The sequence below is a fragment of the Desmodus rotundus genome, chromosome 3, assembly GCF_022682495.2.
Source record: "Desmodus rotundus isolate HL8 chromosome 3, HLdesRot8A.1, whole genome shotgun sequence".
NCBI lineage: Eukaryota > Metazoa > Chordata > Mammalia > Chiroptera > Phyllostomidae > Desmodus > Desmodus rotundus.
In genome coordinates this window covers 70,616,870-70,638,317 of record NC_071389.1, presented here as the reverse complement: position 1 = coordinate 70,638,317, position 21,448 = coordinate 70,616,870, and the positions used below count along the sequence as shown (strand labels likewise).

Here is a 21,448-nt window from a genome sequence, read left to right as displayed (position 1 = left end):
GTGGAGTGTGCTGTTGCTGATTTTAAACACTTAAATACACCACATCTGAAATGCCTTCACATTAAAAGCATGAAAATTGCAGTAACCACTTCAATAAGCAAGTAGCTTAAATATAATTTCTGGCACCATGTATACGAGAGGATATTCAGAGGCAAAATGAGTTAAGGAAAACAGTGTATAGTTTCAGAAAAATGAAAGCATAAGAATCTAAATATTTTTGCCAATGTGTATCTTTGAAAGTAATGTCATTTAAAAAAAAAGAACTAGATATTACCTCGAATTTATATTGGTTCCTAGTCTATAGTTGGCATTGAGCAAGCTTTGAGAACAGGGTAGAAAAAAACATTATAACAGGAATTGTTAACGTCATTATCAGATGAAGCATGTCAAGCCTGCAACCAGGAACTAGAAAGAACTGGGGATGCACAGGAGGGAAAGAAGACAATTCCCATATGGTTAAATCAAATGGCTTCCATCACTTCTGAATGAAATAAAGTTGAAGATGATGCTCATAAAGTGACGTGGTGGATAATGAAGAGGAGGTATGATGCCCTCCCACAGGCTCACAGCACCAGAGGAATCGTAAAGACGATGTACCTTATCCTGTGACACTGGGCATTATATAGAAAAAAACACAAAAGGCCAGATTCTGTCTTTATCCAAAGATGTTAATAGTCTAGAGGTCTCCTGCGGCCAACATGTTGTAATTTGCTCCATTACTGTGTTGGGCAGTGACAATCTGGCAGAGCATCGACAAATTATGTTTCCCTTTATCATGCACTTGAATGCTGAAAAATCCATCTTTTAAAAATTATTCATAATTGTTCCAAAGCTGTGGTGTACTTTAAAAGAGCAGAGCTATCACTCTCATTATCTAAGCCAGATATTTATAAATTTCACAGAATCAAGTTGTTTTCAGTGTTTGATGAACACACTCGGAAAAATAGTTATATGCCTTTGGATGAAAAGCCCTCATTTTGGCAAATTACTTCCATATTTTCGCACCTCCCTTGGAATCAGAGGTAGAAATGAGGAGCTAAGAAGAAGTGTTAGAGATGGATTGAACAGTGGCTAAGTATAAGCCCAATTAGGAGGACACCAGGAATTTTTTAGTGACCACTCAACCCCTCCGCAATCCTCCTCCAATGATTTACAAACTTTTGTTTAGTCAGAGACCTTATTAAAAATAAATCTTACTGGAAGCTTGTCATATAGAACAGATGAGTAAGCAATTCATTTGGGTAATGTGGAATGGAGTATTTGAATGGTGTGGTGGGGAGCTGAGGTGAGGAGATGCTTCTCAAGATCTGGAGACAATTAGGAACATATTTGAAAACCACTTCCCAGTTCCACCCTAGCAACTCACCTCCACCTTTCCATTCCCTGCTGGAAATGAGCACCTAACACTCGCCCCACGTAGAATTTCCTGTGGAATAAGGCATAGTGACAAGATACCACACATGTCCCAAAGTATTTTTGTTCCAATATCTAAAGATGTGGAAATCCTAAAACAAGATACATCAAACAGCAGTATATCAATGGAGATAATCATGTATGCCTAATGTTTATAGCCAATTTTTCTCCTGCAACTCTGAAATCTATAATTAACATATGATTTTAACTTTGCGAATATTTGGTTCAAAAAAGTCAGACACAACACAAGAGGAGAACACAATGGTCATTTCCAGGGATTTAGGTGGGTAAAAATGTGGCCAATTTTTTTTAAGTTTCCATGATGCAATGGGAAGAATGCAGGATTTAGTAAAAACACCTTGGTTCAAGTCCTGGTATTCATACATAACGACTGAGTAGTTATTTACAAGTCACTTATTCACTCCGAATTTCAGAGTCGTTTCTCTCAAGATGAAACAACAGTTGAGCTGGCCTTCTAACACTGTCTCAAAAAAATAGCAGAGATAACATAATAAGGGTGTGGCATTCTATGCCATGTGCACATTCCAGAGGACCTCATATCCTTTGTGTCTCCCACGTAGAACATGGGCAAAGGTGGTCTCTGTTTAGGGTTGCCTACTAATGTGCAGACCTGATGGCACAATAGTATAAACATGGTCTGAAATTCACTTGACCCAAAGATCCACCTGAGGCTTACTAAATTTCTAATTTGGAAAGATCCGGGGGAAAGAGAATTGGGCTATTTGCCAGTGTTGACAAATGCTAATAATTGTGGGCATAGCATTTTTTACATTCATCACTTCATTTTCTTAAACTCAGTCTAAAGTCAGTATTTCCATGTACATGGCACAAGGTGGGCAATCTAGTGTTATTGGAGACGTAAGCAGGATAGGAAGATAAGACAGCCCCTGCAAGCCCAAATGTTCTCGTTGATGTATCACAGAAGTGTCTTTTTGCTAATGTATGAATAAATATTTCTATATTAGGCTTAGGCTATTCGTCTGAATGACAACCTGTGCAAGACCCTACCTTAAGCATGGAATCTTTAAAAAAATTAGAAAGGTTTGCTTGCCTTTTTGTTTTTGTTGTTATGGTTGTTTCTCCTCCTCAGTGACAAATGACATTATTAGACACTTTAAGAATGGAAAGAAGTATATAGATGAATAGAAACTATAAGGAACGTGCAGTTTTTGGTAGCAAGAAGTTAAATAGAATTCTTTGTCATAAGGCCGTAGTTAAAGCACCACAAAGTCTGCTCTATTTAGCAATTTATTTGGCAATAACTAAAATTTCTAAAAATGTCAATATACAGGGAGAAAATGATATAAAGACAATGCCCAGGTGTACCATAAAATTATTTTAACATGTGTTATTCACTATTATAAAATCAGTGATAAAAATATTCATATTTCTACACTTTCAGACACCATGATTTATTGCTGCAAAAACATTCATATAATTCTTGAAAATAAATTATTAATCATTTCTACAAGTACCAACTTTGCCATTTCATCCATTCAAAAAAAACCCCTAAGGACCCTGAAACACCAATCCAAAAGAACCTATGCACCCCAATATTCATAGCAGTACAATTTACAATAGCCAAGTGCTGGAAGCAACCTAAGTGCCCATCAGCAAATGAGTGGATCAAAAAACTATGGTACATTTACACAATGGAATTCTATGCAACAGAAAGAAAGAAGGAGCTCCTACCCTTTGCGACAGCATGGATGGAACTAGAAAGCATTATGCTAAGCAAAATAAGCCAGGCGGTGAAACACAAATACCATATGATTTCACCTTTAACAGGAACCTAATCAACAAAACAAACAAAGAAGCAAAATATAACCAAAGACACTGAAATTGAGAACAGGCTGACAGTGACCAGAGGGGAGAGGGACGGAATTTCAGGGGAAAAGGGTGAAGGGTTTGCCAGAACAATTATAAAGGACACATGGACTATTGTCCTAACAGGAGGGTGGAAATGGGAGGGAGGGGGGGAGGGCTGTGGTGTTGGTCTGGGGTGGGGAGAAAAGGCAGAAAACTACTTGAACAACAATAAAAAAAATGAATAAAATAAAAACATTGCAGCAGGATCTGGCCAATTTCATTTCCTTTCAAATGAGGAAATGGATTGTGTGCCCTAGAAAGCTGAGAGTTAGATGTGCCACACGAAAGTCATGGTCCAGTCAGAGGAGATAGCAAAAATGAGAGGGATTAGGGTCAGTGGTAAAATTATAACCGCATTCTGATTAATGTCAATAGGGATATTTGGCATTTTTCTTTTTACTTTCTAATTTTGCACAAACTCATTTTTCTTTCCTTTTAGGTTCGGATTGATAGGCTAGCTTTAAAGAAGATGATTACATCCTTCGAGAGTCTATCCTAAAATTTACTATAATAGGAACAATTAGAATGCTATTTATTTAAAGATTTTATTTATTTATTTTTAGAGAGGGAGGAAGGGAAGGAGAAAGAGAGGGAGAGAAACATCAATGTGCGGTTGCCTCTCGCGCGCCCCCTACTGGGGACCCGGCCCGCAACCCAGGAGTGTGCCCTGACTGGTAGAATACTACTAGTAGAGAAAACACATGCTCTGTGCTGTAAGAGGACTTTCCCCCTCATCCCTCTAACATCTTCTACTACCATTCTCATTCCTCCCTCACCTCCAGCCAGATTGGCCTCCTTGCTGTTACTCACATTCCTGTTGTGAGTCATTTTAAAGCCTTTGCATTGGTTCCTCTCTCTTCCTGCAAATTCCTTCCCCCCAAAATGTGCAGGCCTATGTCTTCAACTTTCTAACTTCTTCCAAGTCTTTCTAAATGTCACCTTTCAATTCTGTCTAAACTGAACACCCCATTTAAAATTGCAACCTCCACTCCAAATTTGTGGAGAGACATATATTCACAGACTTAAGATGCCCACCAAATTCCAAATAATACATAAAATAAAAAACACACCTAGATATATTACCCTGAAACTGATGAAACTAAGACAAAAAGATGTTAAAAGTTCCCCAAAACACACAATAATAGGTGAAAATTACATAAAAAATTAAAGAGCTCTTAACTGAAACACTGGAAACCAGAAATCTTTGAAGAGTAAAAGATCTAAAACAAAACAAAACAAAAAACAACTGTCAATACAGAATTCTATACACAGCAAATATATCATTAAACATTAAGATAAAATACATTTTCAGATATTGCTGCTTATCGATCTGTACTACAAGATGTAGTTGAGGAAGTTTTTTAGGCTGAAGCAAAATAACAACAGATGAACCCTCAGATCTGCTGGAAAGAGTAAAGAGCACTGAAAATGATAAATACATGGATAAATATAAAATATTATTATTTTCCTTTCAATTTAGAAAATATACTTTGTCATAGTTTATTCAGATTATGCTCCAATTTTCCAGGGTGTTCTTTCTGCTTCCCTGTACAGCCAGGAGTAGAAGCTCGCACTTTTTTTTAAATTATTTTTTTAAATATGGGACATTTCACAAATGTGTGTGTTATCCTTGAGCAGGGGCCATGCTAATCTTCTATGTATCATAACAATTTCAGTATAGTGCTGCTGAAGCCAGCCCAGCATCCTGCACTTTAAACATCTGTTATGATCTTTTTATCTAAAAAGCCTCTTTCTAAATTCTAGTCATGTTGGAGTTTACTCGGGGGGCAATTCCCAATAAAACAAACTAACAAATAAACAAATGGCATCTCTAGTCAGAGAAATATGTGTGTGTTTGTTTAAGTCTGTTTAGGCACATAGTTTTCCTAGAAATGTTTCAAGACTTTTATAATGGACCTTAAAACAAAGAACATAAGTAAAAAGACACAGAGGTATGTGTTTCTAGTGTCTGGTGGTTTACAATGCTGGTGGCTTTAATAAATAAGCCTTCAAATCTCCATGCCTGAATACAACTTATTACTCAGTCACGTTGAGAACAGTGGGTTAGGATAGGGAAGAACTACCCGTTCATTCAGGAAAGTAAGCTGACAGGGACTCTTTCATCTTCAGCCAGAGAAGCGTCTAAGGTCACCCTTTGCCTTCACATCCAGCAAAAAAAAATAACGTAATAAAATTGGATTCTTCTTCCTCTAAAGTCTCCAGAGTCATGATTTTTTTAAAAGAGACTAAGGAGAAGAAAAGAACAGACATGAGGTAGGTTTATTATAAATGATGGAAAATGTTGAGCTTTATAAGCTGACCTAGGTCAGAATTTCCATAATAACCCATCTCATTCATATCCTTCTTTAATACCAACAATGTTTTCTCAATCCAATTAGTCTACAGAATTGAAAGTGCTCATATATATCTGAGGTAAGCGGGTAGTTGACGGACAGTGGGGAAGCCAGGATGATTAGAGTGAAGGGCATCACACAAGCTAAGCAATAAATGAAAGACAAATTGCACCAGGACGAAGATCCACAGCCAAATTATAAAACTGATAAAGAAGAAAATAAAGCATGAATATATTAAATAACAGTGAGATTTTAGAGAAAGGGGACTCTTTTATTGGGTAAAGATCAGCTAGATCTTTTAAACTTATGATTCAGTAGTTTGTTTTTTTTAATATAACATAGTTGACTTATGTCAGCCATGTTCAGTTCTCAAACTCTTTTTTTTCTCTCTCTCTCTTTCCCCTTAGGCAATATCCTCTGATGTCTTCAGGGAAAGTCTCTAGACCTTTAAGGGCTGTATTTACAAACCACTGACTGATATATAACCTATGACATTCTGCATATAATGTCCTTATCAGAATGTCTACTGTCACCTCCATTTTTGTTTGGTAAAATCCTACTTACTTTCCAAGGACCAGTTCTAAAATCAATCCCTCTCTAACCCTGCTCCACAATCCAGGTAAAGTTCACCACTCTTCCTCCGTGATCCTATTTTATCACCTTATCTCACTAGTGGACAGTATTACTGTGTGTTTATGTTCATTGTCTAGGGGAATTTTATCTCCTTTAGCAACTTTATTTTCTCAGTGACAAGCACAATGTCTGGTCAATAAATAGCATTTGCTCTGTAAGAGGGAAATGAAATGTCTGAAACTTAACTAAGTTAATTTGAATTGACTTGAGTTGTATTCAGTAGAGTTGGGTTGACTAAATGGAACAAAATTTAGAGAAGACCTAGAAAAATAATTTTCCTAAGCAAGGAGGCAAGCTTAGAGCAGAAACGGTGCAGAACTGCAGTGAGATCAAGTTTCGGATTTCTTGCAGGGTTCAGTAAGGGAGCATTCAATTGCCAAGAGAAACTGGAAATAACTTTTAAAGACAACAAATTCCAACTGAGCCTAATTGGATTCAGTATCAATAGTTTGAGCTGGTGATTGTCTATCTGAATGCAGTTTTCATGAAATAGAAACCTCACAATGAGAACTAAAGTTGATTCTGTGCCTTGAGAATTATAGATCTCAGAATGTGCTAAGATTGGTACTTTAATATTTGCCAGAGTGGGAAGAATGATGAAAAATGTGTGTCATAATGGGGAAAACACCAAACAGGAATGTATTATATTGGGAAAAACACCTAAACAGGAATGTGAGAGAGAAGGAATACACCAGATCATGTACTGTAGCAACAAAATTGTGAAGGAACAAGACAATGGTAAGTTAAAGAACATTGGGAATACTCACTCACCAGGCCGGGCACTCTGGTTAGATACTTTTAACCATCATCCCATTGTTTCTCCCAACAACCTGGAGATTGTATAGAGGAAGAATATGAGACTTATGAATGTTAGGACACTAGTTCAGGATTGTGCATCTAGCAATTCAGAAATACGTTCAGTAAAACACACGCCCTAAGGAGGATTCCAGACATAAGTCTGCACGTCTTGTCGTCATTCTCTAACTCAGACAACTGTACCTGCTCTGCCTAGTTTCAGACACCAGGATCTCAGCCACAGTTTCCCGTTAGCTTTAGATGTTGCAGATTAACAACTATCGATATTCTTAGAGGTTGTTCATTCATTGGTTTGTATCTCACTTGGGAATATAAAATGTCACCATAAAGGATGACAAGTGACTACAGGAAACATCAGATGTATAATAAATAACTTCCCCAAATCTGCTCCTCATAATATGAAATATTTTCACATCTATGAAAATTCAAACCCAAACCTCAAAATTACCCGAGGTCATCGAAATCAAAAACAGCTACATTATTGCATGTAAAAAAAAAGAAATGAAGATACGTGGCACACTCACAAATGCCCCCACCCATCTCTGCCCTGTTTGTCCAGCAGCACAGATTGACAAAAAAAACAGAAAACAAAAAACACAAACAACCAAACAAACAAAAAAAGGAGATTAGAGCAGGAACACTAGCTAAGGGGCCTGACTGTAAGGTAATGTGATCACCGGAAAAAGTAAACCCTCTCCAAATATGGAGGAAAAAAGTAACTGAGCAAATCAGAGCAAGAACTTCCGAGAAAGGATTTTAAAGTATTAAATATCTTAAAGGAGAAGATATCAAATTAAATAACAAAGATACTACCACTTACATTAATAATACATATTTCAGTCATGCATTAGAAAATCTGATTAAATTAGTTTAAATTAGCTTAACCCCAGTTTAAGGACCATCTGAAAAAATAACTGATCAATAATCTTCAGAAGTATCAAGGGCATGAACGTGGAAGATAAGGGGCCACATGCAAAAACAGACAAGTTGAGGGGAGGCCTGTGTGACCCCCCTCACAGACTCAGAGACCTAAAGTAACACGCAGGATGGTCTGAAATTAAAACTTTCTAACCAAAAACAGTTCCTGGTGGGCAGTCAGGTCCGAGGCAGATACTTTTCCCTAACAAAGGTCAGTCTTTACCTTAACTGAGCCTGTGTGTTGCCTTTTATATCTAGGATAACGTATCTTTGGAATGTCAAATTTCCTTTTTCAGGATCCCTCAAAACAGGGTCACCACACCAAGGAGTTACCACAGATCCCCTCGATGTTATTGTTATCATGTTAATTGACTATTAACTACCCTGCACTCACCAGTGTAAGAGAAGTACGTGTCTATCATTTCATTTTTTATCTAATCCCTGAGATTCCCCCCACTCTGCTTTGCTTTCTCATGCCTCCCTAATCCATCACCAGTGCATTTCATGTATGCCTCCTCTTTTGATTGGGGTGTATAAAATAATGGGCTATACTGCCATTCCCCGAAGCATTTTCACAACTCCTTGAGGTTTCACCTCCTGACAATTGTTGTCAGTTCGGCTCAAATGAACTCATAAAAATTCTCACAGGTTTGGATGTTTGTTATGTTGACATGAAAGACCAGGGAAACATAAGGAACTCTTACAGATTGTACAGACTACAGGAGACTAAAAAGAAATAACTAATCAGGAGGTTTACCTGAGCTTGGATAGGACACTGGCATGGAAAAAAGGATATTAAAAGAAATATTGGTGATATTCAAATACAGGAGTGAGATTAGTAACAGTGTTGTACAAATGTTAATTTCCTGGTTCTGATCATTGTGCTTTGGTTATGTTAGATGTTGGCATTAGTGGAAGCTGGCTGAGTGAAATCGTTCCATTTTTACCATGTCTCGATTTAGTTCAAAATAAAACTTTTAAAAATTGAACACAAAAAGCTAGATGAAAATAATGCAGTGCACTGGACAGCTGATTTAAAACACACACACACACACACACAAAATCAATCAATAATGCCAGAGGGTGAAGTTCCACTGCCTCTCTTCTTTCTCCTGCGCTTGGTGAGGAAACACGCCCCACAGTAGCCTGTCTGTTCCACCTTGTTGTGGCCTCAGAACACTTTCAAAGGCCTCATTAGGAGGGTACAGGAAACAATTCTCTGATTAACATCAAGCCTGGAAGTAATTTATTTCCATTTGACAAACAATCTCTTTTCTCTTAGCCTGGTTTAACTCGGCTGCTCAGACTGTTCCTGTCCGGGGCAACTGTAATCAATAGCTATTTACTTTCACTAAGCAGAGAAAAATAGGAAAGAAACACAAAAATGGAGAGAATGTTACAATAGGGACAGATTTTTAAGAAAGAAAAAAGCCAGTAAAAATTTATTTCAGAAGTTTTTTGTTTGTTTGTTTCACTACTTACTTATCGGAAAGTGAACAGTTTGCAATACTTATGATTCTGTTGTGGGAGGGGGTCTTAAAATGTACAATCTCTGAAATAAATATTACTAACAGTTTTTGCCTTACTTATAAAATTTAAATCAAGATCCATTGTTCTTTTTTGCCCGTCAATTTGTGGCAAGCTCTGAGGTCAATTATCTGTTTCTACCTAACCCTGGTAAAATTTTCCAGCCACCTCACTGCTCACTGCTGTCCTAAAAACTCTGTGTATGGCGTTACCTCACTGCCCACAGTGCGCTAACCACAATCAAATAAAGCAAGACAATAGCATAGTCAACCAAAGAAAAAGAGAGAGAGAGAGAGGAGGGGACTGTTTTTCCTCCCGAAGAACAGAAGAATCTATTGCCAAATGGAATATTAAGTAAGGAAGGCCTAATCTATCATATAATTACAGGCTAATGTCAGGCATTTTTCATGAAGGGGAGCAAATGAGACAAAAGAATTAATGGAAAATGATTTAAAGGCCATGGGCCAGGCAGCAGTGGGAAATCACTGTACAAATAACCAGAACACTTGGGGTAGTGGTCCCTAGAAAAGTTAACTTTTTCAAGTTTCATTCCCCTCCTTTAAAATTAGGAAGTATAATTGTATTGTAAAATTTTGACCAGGCCTATACATTTATGTAATTTCGATGTCTGTTGAATTTGACTTCATGTTTAGTCATAATTTACTTATGTACTTGGTTCTTTCAAAAAAGCCTGTTTTTATGTCTATGATTTAGTTCACTGATTTTTTTCTTCCTTTAATCATCACACTGAGAAATTCTATTTCTAGAGTGAAGTCACATACATAAAGTTCACTTATCTAAGTATTCTAAGAAGACAAATTATATTTTGAGTTACATTCTTAAAGATCAGAAATCACAGCTTTTGATGAGTTTCATCTGAAGGAAAAAAAGATTAATTAGCAGGGTAATCTGATATGCATAAATAATCTCTAATCTGGCTTTGAATCTTACCATACCCGTGAAACACTTCCTAAAGTCATTAGTGATAACTTCATTTTGCTAATCAGTGGACACTTTTACAATCCTTACTATAACTAATGTGGTAAACAAGTCTCTTTATTTGAAAATAATAATGCTAAGAAGGCCTAGCTCTTTGGTCATTCTCTTATCATTAATTCTGTTCTCTGGTGCCTGGATGCCCTCTGCTCTCCAAGATTCTATTTTTGACCCACGCTCTCTTCTCACCTTCTCTGCTGACCGCTTATTCCAAGATTTATACTCAGGATTCATTGATTTAATCAGGATTTTTTTTTTCTAATCAGTAAGGTGACACACACAGAGACAACTGCCTTTGAAAGAATTTGTTACTTACTTCCTCTCAGGGCCACATGGAAAAGCACCAGACAGATTTGTTCGGAGCAAGAAGCAGAGGTGACATGAAAGCCTAAATCAGAGCTTTTATTGGGGTGATTGTGGAATAAACAGCTTAGGGTTGACGAGTTGGAATAATTCTGGTTGGCCTTCAGGTATATGGGCTGTCCCTCATTTTCTGGTAGCTGGTCCTGGATAGATTGAGGGCAAGGGAAATGCTGCTTGGTGTGTGAGTTAGGTAAGGAAGAGTCTCAGAGTACGAGCTCTAGATCATGAGTGATATAAACAAAAAAGATATAAACAATGTTAGCCATTGTAATTAATTAATGGATACCACACAGACAAATATAGACCCTAAGAAAACACAGAACACTGCTGTCCTTCCTGTCTAGTTCATTTTGTTTTATTTTAAACAAAAATCTATTAGATATCTCTTTATAAATGTAAATACCTCAATGCCAGGAGTTCAAAATTCAAGTTGTTCTCCACGTACTGCACGCGAGCTTCATCCTCTAGTCCCTATTTTGGTTGTCAACATCTTTAAACATCCAATCACCCAACTCATAAATCTAAAGGTCAGTGTTGCTTTTTCAATGACCCTGTCATGTAACAGCAATCACTATCCCTTCAGTCCTTATCTCTTAAATGCTTTTTTGATTCTCTACACTGCTTCCAATTCATAATCTCTTAATTTTTCAGTCTAACTATTATTGCAAAACCTTGTTGAAGTTCTCTCTCTCCGTCTGGTCACACAGGATAGGAACTTGGAATCCTTACCATTGTTATTGGCTTTTATAGTCTCCAGAACAAGACCAAGCTGCCTAGAAGAACACCCATAGCCTTGGTGGTAAAAGGAAATTATTTTTTTACGGCCTTATCTTCAAATAACTTTGTTTTTGTGTTTTTTTTCTACACAGTAAAATACCTGTGGTTTCTTAAAAAAAAACCCAAACATGTTATTTTATACCTCTCTGCTGTTACTTATTTTGTTCTCCTTATTTGAAATGTCCCTTACTCCCACCCATCAATGTGCAATTCTTTAAATGTTCTTCAGAACATGCTTGGACATTTACTTTAGAGAAACTTTTCTAAACCACTTTATTTCTCTGCATTACCAACTTTTTCTCTTGTATCTTCATCATAATTCTCCTAGTGTATGGTAAACATTTCTTGCAAATAATACTATATTTGACAGTAAAAGTGTCAGTATAGTTGAGCAAATCCAGTAGTTAGGGTCATCTAGTGAATAGATTCATGAAGGCTCTTGACAAGACGTCAGATATACAAAATATAATTTTTGAAATATTCTTGCAAAATGATTAAGCTGAATCTTACAAATCATCAGACAAATCCAGGATGTCGAGTTTCTATAATAGGTCAATATGAATGATATAAATGAATAGTTTAGACGTTTTTGTACCCATTGACCAACTAATTGACTTCTAGGATATAATTATTTGTTGGGACACAGAAATAAATATTAGGAATGGGTAGGGCAGGGAAGTGGAGGGTGAAAATGGAGACCAATGTACTTGAACAACAATAAAAATTAAAATAAAATAAAGTTTAAAAGATAAATAAATATTAGTATACTTATCCTTCTATTAATAATAATGACAAAAGATTTTAAAACTAATTGTGAAACCATAGGGAGATAGTTATATATTCTGCATTAACTGGGAACATTTAGATATTCTGAAAATTATACTTAAAATGAATATTTCATAAGTTGATAAGTCAGGAAAACATTCTTGATATAACATTATGTGAACAAAGCAGCAAACAAAAGTGCATATAAATCATAAATCTGAGTATATATATAAGAAGAACCATATCAAAATTGAACAAAAATGAAAATGTTTATATCTTAATGGTGAAATTACATTCCTTACATTACTTTTTAGAATTCTAAATATTCTTTTATAAATTTATGGAATCTTTGGAAACAAAATTATAATATTTAAGAAGAAAATTATAGCAGTAACATTTGCAATCAATCAATATGGTAATTGTAAATAAAGGACATCTATAAGGTGATAAAATTAGGGACTTCCAGCCAAGATGGAGGTATAGGTAGATACACTGTGCCTCCTTCTACAACTAAAAGAAGGACATCAAATTTAAAAACAAAAAACAACCAGAACTGCTAGAAAATTGAACGATATGGAAGTCAGAAAACCAAGGAGTTAAAGAAGAAACATTCATCCAGACCAGTAGTAGGGGCAGAGATGGGCAGCTGGGGTGGACAGAACTCATGCCAAGGCAATGGCTGGTGGAGCAGGCGGTCCCACATTCGAGTGCAGATAAACTGGAAAGAACAACTGGGGAGTGAGATAGACCACATCACCCAGGGTTCCAGTGCAGGGAAATACAGCCTCAAAGCCTCTGACTGAAAACACCTGTGGGGGTTGCAGCAGCGGGAGAAACTCCCAGCCTCACAGGAAAGTTTGTTGGAGAGACCCACAAGGTCCTAGAATGAACACAAACCCACCCACCCAGGAATCAGCACCAGAAAGACCCAATTTGCTTGTGGGTAGTGGGGGAAGTGACTGAAAACTAGCAGAGAGCAGAGCAAGCGGCATTGTTCCCTCTCGGACCCCTGCCCCACATACAGCGTCACAACATAGTGACGTGGGTTGCCCCCCCAACACCGGTGAATACCTAAGACTCTGCCCCTATGTAACAGATGTGCCAAGGCAAAAAAAAAAAAAAAAAGTCCCAAACTAAACAGAAAAAATACGACTAAGCACCAAAGGGATAGCAAACCTATCAGATGCGTGATTCAAAACACTGGTAATCAGGATGCTCACAGAAATGGTTGAGTATGGTCGCAAAATAGAGGAAAAAGTGAAGGCTATGAAAAGTGAAATAAAGGAAAATATGCAGGGAACCAACAGTGAAGGGAAGGAAGCTGGGACTCCAATCAATGGTTTGGACCATAAGGAAGAAATAAATATTCAACCAGAACAGAATGAAGAAACAAGAATTCAAAACAATGAGGAGAGGCTTGGGAACCTCCAGGACATCTTTAAACATTCTAATATCCGAATTATAGGGACGCCAGAAGGGGAAGATGAAGAGCAAGAAATTGAAAACTTATTTGAACAAATAATGAAGGAGAACTTCCCCAATCTGGCAAAGGAAATAGACTTCCAGGAAGTCCAGGAAGCTCAGAGAGTCCCAAAGAAGCTGGGCCCAAGGAGGAACACACCAAGGTACATCATAATTACATTACCCAAGGTTAAAGATGAGGAGATAATATTAAAAGCAGCAAGTGAAAAGGAGACAGTTACCTAGAAAAGATTTCCCATAAGACAATTTGCTGATTTCTCAGAAGAAACCTTACAGGTAAGAAGGGGCTGGAAAGAAGTATTCAAAGTCATGAAAAGCAAGGACCTACATCCAAGATTACTCTATCCAGCAAAGCTATCATTTAGAATGGACGGGCAGATCAAGTGCTTTCCAATTAAGGTTAAGTTAAAGGAGTTCATCATCATCAAACTCTTATATAAAATTTTAAAGAGACTTATCTAAGAAAAAGAAGAATAAAATTATGAATAGTAAAATTACAACAAACTCACACTATTAACAACTGAACCTAAAAAAAAAATGAAAACAAAAACAAACTAAGCAAAGACCTAAAACAGGAACAGAATCACAGAAATGGAGATCACATGGAGAGTTATCATCAGGGAAGGGGAGGGGAGGAATGGGGGAAAAGATTACAGGCAATAAGTAGCATAAATGGTAGGTAGAAAACAGACAGGGGAAGGTTAAGAATGGTATAGGAAATGGAACTTATAGGTATGACCCATGGACATGAACTAAGGGTGGAGCAGGGGACATGGGTGGGAAAGTATGTGCAGGGTGGAGGGGAATAAAGGGGGGGAAATGGGACAACTGTAATAGCATAATCAATAAAATATATTTTAAAAAGTAAAAATAAAATCAATAACATTTCCTAGAATTAACAGTCTATTATAGATTTTATAGTATATTTGATGTTCTTAAATGTAATGGAATTATACATGTTCTTAAATGTTCTGTAAACTCGGCCTTCCTTTGATTTTTCACTAAACTTACTACCAATTGCTAATATTATAAATCACCACTTGTCTACATCTTAAGCCCTGTAAAATGTCACAACTAGATTCAATAACGCAAGTACCTGATTGACAAATAAGAAGCATAATACAAAACATATTACAGTGACAAATAAGAAATAAGCTCCTAACCACCTCATTTTGATTAGGATAGCTACAATAATAAATAAAAAATACATAATAAATAAATAATAAAAACAGAGTAACAAGTATGAGCAAGGAGGTGAGGACATCGGAACACTGGTTTACAGCTGGGAGGAATATCAAATGGTGCAGTCATTATGGAAAAAGTATGGAGGTCCCACAAAACATTTAAAATATCATATGATCTGGCATTTTGTATTTGGGTTTATTCCCAAAAGAAATGAAAGCAAGAAATGGAGGACATATTTGTATACGTATGTTTGTAGCAGCATTATTTGCAGATACTAAAAGGCAGAAGCAACCCAAGTGTCCATGGATAGATGAATGGATAAAGAGAATATGATATGCACATATCATGGAACATTAGTAAGCCTTAAAAAGGAAGGAAATTTGATGTGGGCACTGGCCTGCAGTGTCCACAGCATTGTGGCTCAGATGAGACAAATTCACACGGACTACCGAGGCCAGTGGAGGAAGAGTGATGGCACAGCCACTCTCTCAAGAGGACAGTGCCCTGACCCTTGCCTCCACAGGCTTTCATTGCTTTTCTGGGCACATTACATTGAGGATGGTCCTCGTTTACTATACACACATTTGCTTTGAGTGGTTACCTTTTACAGAAAACAAAGGAGAGGATGTTGCTAATTACATCAAAAAGGAAGGATATTTGCAAGTGTAAAGGGAAAAGTGGTTGAACTGGTTACACTGATCTTTGGAAGGTCTAGCATAGATTTTGGGAAGTTACTTTAAAGATAGGCAGTAAAGATTTGCTGCCTCAATTCAAGGTGAGGGAGTTTTAGCAAAAAGCGAGTCTCAAAGCACCCTAAGTACAAAGCAGGCCTGATTCCCCTCGGGAGAACCTATCCCTCGGCATGGGTCCTGTGTGCTGGACCTCACTTTCTACTGGCCTTTCTGAGTGGGAGCTAGGCCCACACCACGCAGAACGGTCTCCTATAGAAATTCTGACATATGCTATAACATAGCTGAACTTTAAGGACATTATGCTAAGTAAAATAAGCCTGTCTGAAAAGGACAAACACTATAATTCCAATTATATGAGGAACCAATGGTAGTCGAACTCATGAAAATAAAAAATAAAGCAATGTTTCTCAAGACCTGTTGGGAGGAGGAAATGGGGAGTCATTATTTACTATATTTTGCCATGTACAATGTGCTCCTCTGTATAATGTGCACCTGTGCTTTTGGCCCAAATGTTCATGAAATTTTTTTTTTAATTTTCAATTCAATTATTTACTTATTTATATTTAGACATTTGTTTTTTGTATAATAAAGGAATTTTAGCATTAATTTTTTAATGTATTATGGTACAAGAAATTTTATGTAACAAATAATTACAAAACACAAGAACAGATACAAGGTATATCAGATCCTACCCATGTACAATGTGCATCCTTATTTTTCTCCCAAAAATTTGGACAAACGTGCATGTTATACACACTAATATACAGTAACATGTATAGAGTTTCAGATTTACAATATGAAAAGAGTTTTGTGGACAAATGGTAACACAAAATATGTGAATATAATTAATACCACTAAACAGTCATTAAAAATAGTTAATATGGTAAATGTTATATAACATGTATTTTACCACAATTAAAAAAAAGAGGTTATTAAAACAAAACAAACAAACAAATAAATAAAATAAAATACCTGAGTAGCTACAGTAATAAACACCAAGTGTAGTATAGTATCTGGTTACAGTCCCTCAAATACAGCGATTTTTCCTCACATAATAAAACGCTAATTAAAAAACATAAAATTCATAACAAATAAGACAAAGTACAGACTAGATACCACTGGCTTATTAAAATTATAGAAAGTATTGACTGGAGAATATAAATATATATCTAAGCATAGCAGGCTTTAAAATAACATTTAGAAACTTTATGACTTAGAGATCAAATTCAGATGTTTTACTTATTATATCTTTTTAATGATGTTATTCAAGAGTGCAGAAGATACTGGATAGGTTTTTTTTTAATGTTGAAAGGAATTAAACAAACATTGAAATGAAAGAATAATGTTGACAATTTAATTTCTTTATTAAAGTGTTCTATGTGAGTGTAATTTTTTTCTAGCATAAGGCCTCACAATAGAGTGGAATGGGTATATAAGTACTCTTGAGAATAATAGATTTGCCGTTAAATTTCATTCCACTTCTTACGAATAAAAAGATTTAGATATGTGGCTTGTCTTCTCCGGGTCTCAAATTTTCTACTTAAAGTGGTGGTAATAGAACTGGCCTACTGAAGTTATTAGGAATTTTTAAGGCACATTTAAATTGCACAGTGCTTTTTAACTACTTTTACAGATATTCCTCAGTTTAGCTAAAAATTAAAATTGAACATATGAGAATCATTCAGAGAATGGTAATGATCATGTGTTTCAATACTGAGAGAACTTAGGTATAGAAGATCCCCAAAATAGATGTCAACCTACATGAATAGTGAATGAGTTTTCTTATTAGGAGTATAATAACACATCCAATTAGTATGGTGAGAAGATAATACATATTTTTGAGTGAGGAATAAAGTAATTAAAAATAACTAAGAAATTTAAATAAAGAGGTTGATATTTTTGATTCTCTTCTTAGCAATGGTTCTTTGAAATGAATAGAGACAATTGTGAGACATTCCAGGTCAACCTAGATGATGACACGGTAGGCCCCTGAGCTCCTCTCCTTCCACAGATGCATTGAATATACAGCTGTATGTGGGGCAATTCTGCTAAAAGAGATGCGGAATCTACTTGAGCAACTTCTACACATTGAATGAATAAGAAAATACCCACATCAAACCGGGTAGGAAAGGATGAGACACGTTCTTGCCCTGAACCCCATCCCCAGCATAGCACCATACAGTAAAGAGCGAACCCTCAATGCTCAGTTTCTCCCTGTGAAACAAAGGGTTTGAATGCCACGTGTAACACTCTTACTTTTCAACTCCACCAAATCATCAGATCCTGAAACACCTTGCTCTGAAAACCAATGGGCTTCTGTTAGAAGACCCCCAAGACTGTAGAAAACAACAAAGAAACCCTTTTTTTAATTGATTTTTTATTCAATTTTTTTATTTAAGTATAGTTGGTATACAACCTTATATTGGTTACATTAGTTTCAGGTGTACAATATAGTGATCAACATTGTTATTCTTTCCAATGCGATCACCCACACTAATTCTAGCAATCATCTGTCATCATGTAAACTTATTACAATAGTCTTGATTATATTCCCCCTCCCTTTCTTAATAGGTGTGCAAGCACTCACAATCATGCCTTTTCTCTCTAGCAACTCCAATAAAATGCCCTAGAAGGAACTAGTACAATTGTCTGGTTTCCACGCCACCGAAGGGTCTTTAAGACAAAGAATGTTATGTGAGACAAAGAAGGTAATTAAATAATCATAAAGGAGTCATCTCATCAAGAGAATATAAAATTGTACATATTCATGTACCCAACATAGATGCATCTACGTATATAAAAATATATTAACAGATCTGAAAGGAAAAATACACAGCAATACAACAATAATAGGGGACTTCAATACTCTACCTTCAACAGTGAATAGATCATTCAGACCGAAAATCAATAGGAAAACCGTGGACTTGACTAATACTATAGACAAAACGGACCTAACATACATACAGAACATTCCATCCAAGAGCAGCAGAAAACACATTCTTCTCAAGGGCACGTGAAACATTTTCCAAGACAGAGCATTCATCAGCCTCCAAAAAAGCCTTAATAAATTTAAGAAGCCTGAAATCATGCCAAACACCTTTCTAGATACAATGGTATGAAATTATAAATCAATTATAAGAATAAACCACACATGCAATCAGGAGTTGATATCCAAAAAATATTAGAAACACATACAACTCAATAGTAATAAAACAAATCACCCAATTAAAAAAATTCAGTGGACGTATATAGACATTTTCCAAAGAAGACATAGAGATGGCCAAAGAAAAGTGAAAAGATGCTCAACATCAGTCATCATTAGGGGAATGTAAATCAAAACAACAGTGAGATATCACCTCACATTTATTAGAAGAGATAGTATCAAAATAATAATGAGTGTTGGAGACAATATGGAAAAAAAGGAACACTTGTGCTCTGTCAGTGGGAATGTAAACTGAACAGCCGCTGTGGGTAGAAAACACTTAGTGTAGAAAGGCAACTGGTAATTTTTTCAAATAAGAAAAATCTCAGGGAATATAGCTTATGTAAGACTGTTGCAGACAGATGGGAAGGGAAGGATGATGAAATCTATCCAACCAATAGCTAAATCAGAAATAAAGAACACAGGAATTGAGAAGCAATTAGGGAACATTAATTCTTTTAACTACAGAATTAGCTCTAAACAAGTATAAGAATTAGGATCATAGAATAAAATGTAAATCTTATAAATACAAATAGAAAAGCAATTTAAAAATACTAAGTCCATCCTTTCCTTTCATTTCTCCTGATTTAAACTGAAAAATGTAATTTGAAAAATAACATTACTTCAATTTTAATTCTTTATGGTCTTTTACCTTTAGATTTTATAGAAATAATAGCTCTTCCAGCAAAAAGAAGAGGGAAAAAAGTTTACTTGAAATTTGAAAATTACACCCTTTCATTATAATATTTTTCTTCTGTTAAATGCTAGTGAAAATAATACCACCTATTATTTTTAAAGGTATATGTAGTATCAATTGTTTTTATAAAGTTATTACTATTTACCTATCCACCCATCTCTTTAGATAGCAAAACTGTCTTTGGAATCCTGTTAACAGTGACTATGTGTAGAAAACTGAGAAAATCCATTGCTTTCTTTATGTTTTTATATGTTGCTTAATACAAGGGATAATGGGTCATTGTCATAACAAGTTAAGGCAGGAAACACATATACTCCCCTCTTTGCAAGAGTGATAAAAGAGAAAGCAATACAAAGTTGATCACTTTGGAAAAGGAAGTCCCTGTAAGGAGCTGGGACTCAAGAGCAAGTATACAGCATTGGTTATGATATTAGTTTACCATTAATTATGCTTCTCTAGAGGGTATGTAGAGTATCCCCCTTGAGTTGTTCTGAAATATTCAGAGTTTGATGCTAACTAATATAATATGTTCCCACTGGCCTCAGGACTTATCAACATAAAACTGATTTATTAGGGACGGAGTATAGATTTTGACCTTCTTTCTAAATAACAAAATGTTTCTGGAGTGACAAAAGGGCACCTATTCTTGGAGAAGCCCTGTCAATTACAAATGTGAAATTCAACAAGTTCCTCAAGGCTTTATTTGCATAAGTGTGTCCATATGGTGAGGTCGTATCATCCATAAGAGACACTGTTTCACATTTCCATATGTTCTTTCAGAATCAGAGAGAAAGATGACCTACAACCACTGCAATCCTTAATTTGAAACAAATTCCACTGGAGCTGATAAATAATGGGAAAAGTTTAGCAGAATATCACATCCCTAAGCAGAAATGCATACGTATGTCAAATAGGTCATTTTTTCCGGATATCAATGCATTATTTCTATAGTTGAGGTAGTGTGCCTTAGCTTATTTGCCTTGCCCAGAACCTATTACGTAGGATCAGCCTGTACAATCCCTCCCCCCACTCCCACCGTCCATACTATGTTGCTTGGATAGCATCATTCCCTTCTCCCAACATGGAATAAACTCCTATCTGCTGCTTATCAAGTCCTTTGCACCTTCAAGACTCTGCTCAGGTTCTGTGCACTTGCGCCAGCTACGTCTACAGTCCCAGCTTAGGCTGACACCTTCCCCTCTAGGATCCACTTACATCAGCCATCAGGAGATCACAGGTTAAGCGTCTGGGCTCTGCAATCAAATGATTTAGATTTAAATCCCAGCACTATACTTACCAGCTCTGTGACCTTCATCAATTATGTAATGTGTTTGTGTCTGATTCCTCAACTGTAGAATGTAGTCCAGAATTGTTTCCATAATTAAATGGAATTCTATCTGTAAAGCATTGCTGCGGTCACCACCATTTTTTAATGGAGGCATAACTGACACATAAACTGTGTAAGTTTGAGGTGTACAATGTATTGATTGATACATTTATGTATTGCAATATAATTACCACCAAAGATCACATCACTTAATTATCGTTGCTTTTCTGTGTGTGTGGAGAGAACGAGTAAGATCTAGTCTCAGCAGCTTTGAAGTTTCTAACACAGCATTGTGGACTCTCATCCCTATGCTGTGCATCAGATCCCAGAAGTTATTTACCTCCTACTTTCAAGTGTATATCTTTAAACATCTCTCTCATTCACACCTCGCCAGTCCCTGATAACCACCAT

At 36.2% G+C, this 21,448-nt stretch overlaps 1 non-coding gene across 1 annotated transcript; it reads right to left on the bottom strand.

The window, feature by feature from the left end:
* Positions 1-4,896: 4,896 nt before the first annotated feature.
* Positions 4,897-5,001, bottom strand: LOC112309459 (U6 spliceosomal RNA). The gene has a single exon (XR_002975254.1). It is a non-coding gene; the product is annotated as a U6 spliceosomal RNA (small nuclear RNA).
* Positions 5,002-21,448: the final 16,447 nt, after the last annotated feature.